General features: G+C 42.3%; 1 long non-coding RNA gene across 1 annotated transcript; it reads left to right on the plus strand.

The window, feature by feature from the left end:
* Positions 1-2,000: 2,000 nt before the first annotated feature.
* LOC120717678 lies at positions 2,001-6,673 on the plus strand. Its single transcript, XR_005692252.1, has 2 exons — positions 2,001-5,482; positions 6,025-6,673. It is a non-coding gene; the product is annotated as an uncharacterized LOC120717678 (long non-coding RNA).
* The last annotated feature ends 2,617 nt before the right edge of the window (positions 6,674-9,290 follow it).

Consider the following 9,290-nt stretch of genomic DNA (forward strand, 5'->3'; position numbering starts at 1 on the left):
ATTGCAGAAGTTGGAACAGTTTGTTGACAGGATGGGACGGGTCCTTCAGTATCTGCGCTGCTCTAGTCCGGCATCTCCTGGTGTAGGTGTCCTGAAGCGGGGGGAGAGCAATCCTGCAGCAGCGTTCTGCTGTACGGATCACTCTCTGGAGAGCTTTTTGGTCCTTCACACAGCTGTTCCCAAACCACGATGTCATGTTCTGTGTGAGGATGCTCTCCACAGCGCCTGTATAGAAAATCCTGAGGATCTTTGGAGAGACCCTGAACTTCCTCAGTTGTCGTAGGTGATACAGGTGCTGCCTAGCCTTTTTGGTCTGGACCTGAATGTGGGCAGCCCATGTCAGGTCTGAGGAGATGTGGACACCAAGATACTTGAAGGACTGCACCCTCTCCACTGGAGTTCCATTGATGATGATGGGCTTGTAGTCTCTGTGCTGACCCCTTCTGAAGTCCACCACCAGCTCCTTGGTCTTGCTGACGTTCAGCTGGAGGTGGTTGTCCTGGCACCACGATGCCAGATTCTTCACTTCATCCATGTAGGCCGCCTCATCGTTGTTGGAGATGGCACCCAACACCACTGTGTCGTCAGCAAACTTCACAATGGTGTTGGAGCCATGGGTGGCCACACAGTCTGAAGTGTAGAGGGAGTAGAGCAGTGGCGAGAGGACACATCCCTGAGGTGCTCCTGTGTTGATGGTGATGCTGTTGGAGAAGCACCTGCCCACCCTCACCACCTGAGTTCTGCCAGTGAGGAAGTCCAACACCCACTCACACAGACGGCTGTTAAGTCCCAGATCCCTCAGCTTTGTGAACAGTCTGCAGGGCACTATTGTGTTAAACGCTGAACTGTAATCAACAAACAGCATTCTCACATAGTTACCCTGTTTCTTGTCCACGTGGCTGAGAGTGGTGTGTAGGACGTGGGCGATGGCATCCTCTGTGGATCTGTTGGATCTGTAGGCGAACTGCAGCAGATCTGTGGTGTCTGGGATGGAGGAGGAGATGATGTTCTTCAGCAGCCTCTCAAACACCTTCATTACTACCGAGGTCAGTGCAACTGGCCGGTAATCGTTCAGGGATGAGGGTTTGCTGTTCTTGGGCACAGGGATGATGGTGGATCTTTTGAAGCATGTGGGGACCACAGACTTCGCCAGGGACTCGTTGAAGATGTAAGTGAACACACCTGCTAGCTGGTCAGCACAGCAGCGCAGCAGACGGCCGGTGATGCCGTCTGGCCTCGCCGCTTTCCTTGTGTTCACTCTCCTCAGTGCCGCTCGGACGTCATGCTCCGCGATGCTGGTCACCGGGCTCTCGCTGATGACGTCACTGTCCTCGGTAGTCAGGCGGTAGATAGCATTAGCCGCCTGGCTAACCTCGAAACGGGCGTAGAACTGATTCAGCTCGTTGGTGAGTGCAGAGTCGGCGTTGATCAGCGCAGTGTCCCTGGCTTTGTAGTCCGTAATGGTGCGTAGTCCGTGCCACATACTCCGTGTGTCGCCCTGGTGGAAGCGGGACTCCACACGTTCCCGGTACCTGCGTTTGGCATCTCTCACCGCGTGCCGCACGCCGTATGAGGCCGCTTTGTAGGCGCTCATATCGCCAGTGGCGAGACCCGCGTTGTAGGAAGCGGTCCTGGCGTTTACTGCAGTGCGGATCGATCTGTCCATCCACGGTTTCTGGTTTGGGAATGTGGTGACTCTCGCAGTGGGGATAATCTCCTCCGTTAGCATATTGACGAAGCATACTGCTACTTCCGTAAACTCGTTGATGTCGACTGCGCATGCTCTGAACATGTCCCAGTCTACGTCATTGAGTGCGTCCTGTAGCGTAGCTTCTGACAACGTTCTTTTAAACTGTGTTAAAAGTCATTGTGGTTTTGATTTGACGTGTGTATATATTCTGTCTGTGACGTATGAAGGGGCGTCATTAATTCAAACCCTGATGCTATAAAAATCTGTGTATGCTTTGATTAAGTCGAGGATCAATCCCTGTCTGCGTACAGAGTCATCTTCCCACGCGTGTATTCATTAAAATCAATTGTTTGACCAGGATCTTCTGGACCTGGTTGTTTGTACTCTCCTTCCTCAATATTTGAACCTTAACATTTGGGGGCTTCGTCCGGTGGTTGAGGAGGGAGAGAATTGGAGGTGTAGACGGTGAAATTCGGTGGTCCGTTGTGGTCAGACAGGCAGGCGTGACCCGGCAACCAAACTGAGGGGACAGGCGCCTTTAAAAAGAGGTAGGCACAGGACTGTTGATTTTATCCGAAATGTGCTGAATTGGATGATAAAATTAAATGTCTATTCAGTAAAAGTTGCCGGTAAATGTCTGCTTTGAGTTTGATGAGAATCTCATGACAGTACTGAGGATTTAAAGCAGTTGGACTGCTGAAAATGATTGAATACGGTTGGACCGTAAAAGCAGTTGGACTGCGGGAAATGATTGACTGCGGTTGGACCGCTAAAAGGATTTAATGCAGTTGGACCGCGGAAAGCAAAGCAGTTGGACTGCTCAATGATTTTAGTATGTTAGGGAATTTGGTTATTTTTTGGTTATAAGGTTGGACCTGCTTCAGTCATACACTTGGTTGGGTGTTTTACTGTTGTTCCAAAGTAGTATAAATTACTCAAGAACGCCAGTTGGACTGGTAAGAAGCGCATAGCCCGGAGTTTACGCTCCCTCCTTGTCGTGGACGCGCGACATTGACCTCTCGGCGAAGAGGGTTAGTTCAGTGTGGCTTAACTGTGGGGTACAGGGCATCCTGGAATAAGCTAGTGGTTGGACCACTTTACCGTTTGGAACGGTATCTGCGCTTTTTTGGGCAGCAAAGGTTGGACCTTGGGTGTTGGACACTCTTAAATTGAGTTAGGGACTTTAGAGATGAGGCCAGAAACTGTTGGACAGATACTGGTTAATTGATTACAAAAAAGTTGGACTTTTTCGGTTGGACCGTTAACTTAAATTTTTCGAAATTGGTTAGGCGCTAAAGCTGACAGATCTGACAGTGGTTGTAAATATAAGACGTCTTTGTAACATAAAATAAGAGAGTTTGGTGTGAGAGGAGGCTGTGTGTCGAGTCAGCAATGCACTGACTGCCTGCTGCTATTTTTAGACAGCGTGGGTGAGTGTGAAAATGCAAATGAGTAAGCAGTGAACTGTTTACGCCACAATTGGTTTTACAAATACTGCTGCAAACATTGTTGAGTGTGTGTTTAAAATGCCATTTATGTTTATTAGAGGACTATAAATAAAGTTTTGAGTTGCCGTAGTGGATGTATAGTAATTGACTGAGTTTGGATGTAGATATATAAATATATTGAGTGCACTGTATATACTTAAGATTAAAATATTACTCTCAGTAGTAGCTTCTCTCCAGCAATAGTTGCTGGTGTGTTTATTCTTTCAATTTCTTGTGTGTGCGGTGAGAAGTAATGGAGGTTTCAATTTTTGTTTGTTTGTTTTTGACTTGCTCTTTCTGATTATGAAAGGCATGTCTAAAATGTTCTTAGGAAAGCGTGTTTTGAGTATATTCCTCAACTCCTGTCACAGTTTAAGGGTGAATGCTGTGGTTAGCAGGCTTTGAGGGATTGGGTGTGAGGTGTACAAAATAATAAATAATAATAACACTATGAAAGATTGATAGTAGAGTGAGTGCAAGGCGGTGTGTGAGACGATTCCTGAAGTCTGAAAGAGCTCTGCGGAGCACGCTGAAGACTGTGATGTGAATGCTGACAAATGCAAAGAATTTAGTATATTTAAAAGAGTGTGTGCGTGAAAGAGGCGGTATTGTTTTATACATCAAGGTTTAGTAGAACTAAAGTAGAACGTCACAAACAAACAGATAAAAAAGTAAAATGAAGAGAGAAAATAACTGACAATTACATTAATGAATAGAAAACACACATACACAAAGTGCCATATGTGAAATTATTCTAGGAAAGAATCAGAAGTGAGATAGTTTAATATAAGATGCAATGAAGGAAGCAGCTTAAACTCCTTTAATTTCCAGAGCCAGTGTGTCCCCTCCCCTCATAGCACCCGTGCCCACTTGGTCCCCGTATCAGGCGAGTATGGAAGGCTGGATAGCCCATGACGGGTAAGATCCCACCTCAAAACCCTGGGACAACCTAAGGCAGGCACAGTCACGATTACTCGGGCCTCGGTCCCTGTGAGCTCAGACTCACTGGTGAGATGAAGTGAAGAAGACGGGGCTAAGGCAGGGGTGGAAAGTGGCAAGTGGAGCCCTACCTTCTGGCTGAGTACAAGGAATGCTGTTATTTAAGGTGGGAAATCAGAATTTGGGTTAGCAAATTTGGAAAGGAGAAAATTGACTGTTTAAAGGCAAAATTGTGAAGGAGTCTGAAACACTGCAAAAGCAACATATGCAAATTAACACACACAAACAGAAAATGCATTAACCCTACAAAGACAGGACAAGCTCGTGGAGATTAATGCATAGACATTGATTAAACCTGGCTAAGAACACAAACATACGCAATGAAGAACAGCTTGCTATTTGTATGAGTGGCTTTAAAAGAGTGACTTAGGAGTGCTCTGGTACTGAGTGATCAACACTAGTGATCACTGTAGAAAGAAATAAAATAAAATATAAGTTTGTAATGTAAACATATGTTTCTCTTGTTACGGCAACTTCTTGAGATATGACTCAGTATGCAAATTAGCTGGAGTGAGTGGTGACGAAGGAGTTTCCTGTGTGTGTGTGACTGAGGCTTTCAGGAGAGGAAGCATGGCAGACAAGAGAAGTGCAGATTTGGGTAGGAAATTTATAGTTTAGTGATTATATGTTGTCGTAAGGTGGTTATGTTTTATGTTGAATGTAGGTATGTTAAAGTGCATAAAGGGGGTGATTGTTGTGTGCGAATTGTGTGGTTTTAATGAGACTTTCGGTGTATTGAGGAGGTGAAATTATGTGGTGGCAAAACTTTTGTGTGTTTAAGGTTGTTGAGGTTGTTGTGGTGATGGGTTGATTCTGTCAGTTAGGTTCGGGTTGTTTTTGTTTTAATAGAGGGAGTTTTAGGAAATATGGACATGTCTAAGAGGGGGCCCATTATTTTTGTAACAGTGCACTTAGAGAAAACCTGTCAGGTGATTTTGTTTTGTGTTTTCATGAGCTAATAATCAGCTCTATTTTTTCTCATTTTTGTTCTAAGCAGGCCTGCAACAGTGAATAACAGCGCTGACAAATTCTCGGGGAGAGCAAATATAAGGTGGGCTTTCCAGATTACAACTGGCTGAGGAGAAAGCTACCTGTGGGGACCTGATCAGGTCGTAAGTCCCTGTCTAAAAGGATTGTAGCGAGTCAATCCAGTCCAAAAGCATAAAGAAATATTTTCCTATGGAAAATAAAAAATAAATGAGCTAATTTTGCTGAGGGTGGAGAATCTGATCACTTGCCGGGAAGCTCCACTATTAGCAAAAAATATGGGGTGACTGCATGTGAGTGAATGTGTGACTGGATGAAGGTGTGGATGAATAAATGTGGACAAACAATTTGCTTTTACCAGAGAAAATTTCTGTTTTATTGACTGAGGTTAGATTATGGGATTATAGTGTATTGTTGGGGGAATGCCAAATGCTAAAGGGGAAATGTTTTTTGATGTAACTCATGTTACCAATTATTGAAGAAACACATGACTGATAACTGTTCTGTTTTAAGTTTATTTTTATGACATAGATTGGATCATGAGTGGGGAAAACTGAGTATTTTTAGTTTTGTATAGTATTTTGACACATTTCATGTGTCAAAATAAAGGGGGGTTTAGGGTTTATTAATTTAATTGTTTAATAATTTAGGATCATTTTAGGACTTTTGGGTTTTTTGATCATTTGGATATGGTAAAACTGAAACTGTTATTTTTATGTTAAGGTTAAAGGATTAAAGTGAACTGAATCCTGTTTAGAAGATGCAATGCCAGTGTTTTAAAGCTGTGTACAAATCTTAGAGGGAAATTGTGGGACACGTTGACAAAAAATATGCTTTGGGGAAAATTAGTGAGGGTTGAAGGAGTAGAAAAGGTTTGATTTCTTTTTGATTTCTAGAAGTAGTGGTTATAATGTAGGCTTACACATACAGATATTACATAGATTTATTTTTAGGATAAAGGGGAGAGCTTATACGTAGAAATGATTTTTTATACATATTGCATTTTGTGCTTTTAAAGGAGTTGTGGCTCAATTCGTCTCTTGAGGGTCACGAGCCTTTGGCTAGCGCTATGATTAGCCAATCTACTGTGAGGATGATATGAGTTATTGAAGGATTGCACGCGCTTACAGACACAGAGTCCAGAAACACACATGAAAGTATTGATTCCAGGCAAAAGGCCTCAAATTCATTTAGCTTTTAACTGAACTTAAAGAAGGACCAAAGAGGAAGGAAAGCATATGTTTTGGTTAAGTCTGATAAACTAAAATTAGGAGGTATTGTTACATTAAAATGAGCAAAATGAAATAAAAAGGCTATACCAAAAACAGGTTATAACATAGGAAATGTGAGGTTAAAATGAAGTTAGTGTTAACACACAGGAGTTGTTTGTCTTATATGCTTAAACTTAATTGATTACAGTGGTTGTTTTCTTTTGGAGCTTTTAGTAGAATAGGCGCTTATAATGATTTTCTTGTTGAGCAGCGACAGTTCGTGTACAGGAAGTTGATGATCAGATAAGGGAAAATAGAGCAAGGAACCGGACGTGAAAGCGGCGCTTGAAGAGTTTTAAAGTGATGAGTAACGCTGAAGAATATTTATATAAATACAAGTCAATAAGATAAGAACATAATTAGGATCAGACTTTTGATTACAGAAGTCCCAAATATGATAAGTTAGGGAGGTGCAGGAAAAGGTGTTTTGTTTCCTTTGCAGAAGATCTCGGTGACCGCAGGGGGTGAGGATCCTGGAGGTCCGAGGCCTGATGGACCACAAGAGAGGGAACAAGAAAACCTAAGCTTACGCATGGAGTGTTCTCGAATGGGAGCTGGTGTTTATTACTGGACCAATTAGATGACATGAGGTTGTCTGATTTGCTGAGCCAGAGAGGGTCAGAGCGAGGACACAATGTATTGCGACCTCTGGTGTTCCAGAGGTTGAGAGAGGGAGTGTGGAGCAGGGAAATTATTTTACTGCTATTGTTAAATAATCATCATCATTACCATTGCATTAATAGTAGAATCTGCAGCATTGATATTGTATTCAGAGGTTTAAACAGTGTGTGTGTTTTAGAAAGAATAAGTTGCAGGCTGACAGGAAGTTGCAGAGAGTTTGCAGAAGGGAAAGCAGAGTCTAAGTTATTCTGAGCAGGTTAAACGAGGCTATTTGAATTACTAGGTTATTCAAATTGTCTGTTATACTTTTATATTCTTTTATTAAGCTCTTAGTAGAGGTTCTTGATTAAAACATTTATTCAACATAGTACATATAGTTTCAGTTAGGTTATTACACATAAGGATGAGCCTCTGGTCTGGTAAAAGGTCAGAAGTGCAACGGGTGAGATGAGAGGGCATGTAGGGTCAACACATACACACACACACATTAGTAGACTCATTTATAGGTGAGAAGTTGGTCATGTTTGTCTCTGGAAAGAGGAACAGCGTCTGGCAGGATGTGGGGCTCGTGTTCCAGACGAGACGAAGACAACGTTCTTTTAAACTGTGTTAAAAGTCATTGTGGTTTTGATTTGACGTGTGTATATATTCTGTCTGTGACGTATGAAGGGGCGTCATTAATTCAAACCCTGATGCTATAAAAATCTGTGTATGCTTTGATTAAGTCGAAGATTAATTCCTGTCTGCGTACAGAGTCATCTTCCCACGCGTGTATTCATTAAAATCAATTGTTTGACCAGGATCTTCTGGACCTGGTTGTTTGTACTCTCCTTCCTCAATTATGTGAACCTTAACACAGGTGAACAACGTATAAACAGGAGAAACTACAAACCTATAGGAGCTCGAAATACAGAACTAGAAAATAGAAAACACTAAACCACAGAATCTAAACCAAATCAAAACTACTGGGGCACTACACCCAGATACCCCAACATAATATAACATAACCTGCTGAGTTCTTGAATTTATCACTTGAGTGGGACCTGTGAGATGAGATGAAATGATTACTCGAACCAATGGATTAAAAAAAAAAGACAGCTGAAGCGGGGTGGCCAAAGAGTGAACTTTTTAAAGTAAACTACTGACTTTTATGTCACTTATTTATGGGCCGATACAAATGTTTGAATAACAAAGAACATTAAAACTGTCACTTTATCAATGTTGGTCATCATGCCCTATGCTGCTAAGTTATTTATTTACACCTATATTTATACCCATACTCTAAACCCATACTTCATACTGGTACTCAGGTTGTTGCACTCTAGTTATAGTATTATTTATTGTTTTGTTTTATTACTTGTCATTTCTGTTTGTAAAAAAACAACAACAACACCCAACTATTTATTTATTAATTAAAAAAAATTCTGTTTCTTCATTATTTTGCTTCTTTCCACTCCGGGACCGCGTGCACATAATTTCGTTCTACCTCATGTTAACATGTGAAGCGAATGACAAATAATGCTCCTTGAATCCTTGAAAACATTACTGTTGGCCACATGTCAGCAAAGTTGTCTGATATTAGTGATGTGAGTACTTAACGCGGTTCAGCTTATACTAGGTTTACTCACACGCTCAAACACAAAACACATTCAGTGCAGTTCAAATCCTTATTTTCCTGCTCTGTGCCATTAATCACCAAATTAACGAGTTTCTGCTACTTCATCTCTCAGCTTATTTACTGACTGAAGCGTGAGAAATGAGAAGTACCTTCATATTTGGTCTGATCTCAGCGTGCGGAGGACAACTTTGTTTAAGACATAATAAAGTATCTTGCGCAGAGCAGAAAAAATCACCACAATGCTGTTCCACCTCAAAAGTGTACTGCTTAAAGGCAGTCACCAGCAACTTTTAAGGTGGACTGTTTTCTTGCATGTGCACTTCATACCTTCAGTGGGATAGCTCTGTGCTCACTGCTTCTCTTCGATGACTGGACCATTAAAGGTGGAGCTTAATCAGCCTCGCAACGCCACCTTGAGATAATCTGATTTCCTCGCTCTGAGTTAAAAATGTGTCAGAGTGTTATCTGCTGCTCTCAGCAGCTCTACATGAACTCTTTGACTCGTCCTTGTCTGCAGTTTCCAGCTGGACCAGAGCTGCCACAGGTGGAGAGACCAGGCTCAGGTCTGCTCTGGTTTCAGTTGAACCAACCAACATTCAGGTCATGGAGACAAAGAC

The sequence above is a fragment of the Simochromis diagramma genome, unplaced genomic scaffold, assembly GCF_900408965.1.
Source record: "Simochromis diagramma unplaced genomic scaffold, fSimDia1.1 OVJJ01000507.1, whole genome shotgun sequence".
Lineage (NCBI taxonomy): Eukaryota > Metazoa > Chordata > Actinopteri > Cichliformes > Cichlidae > Simochromis > Simochromis diagramma.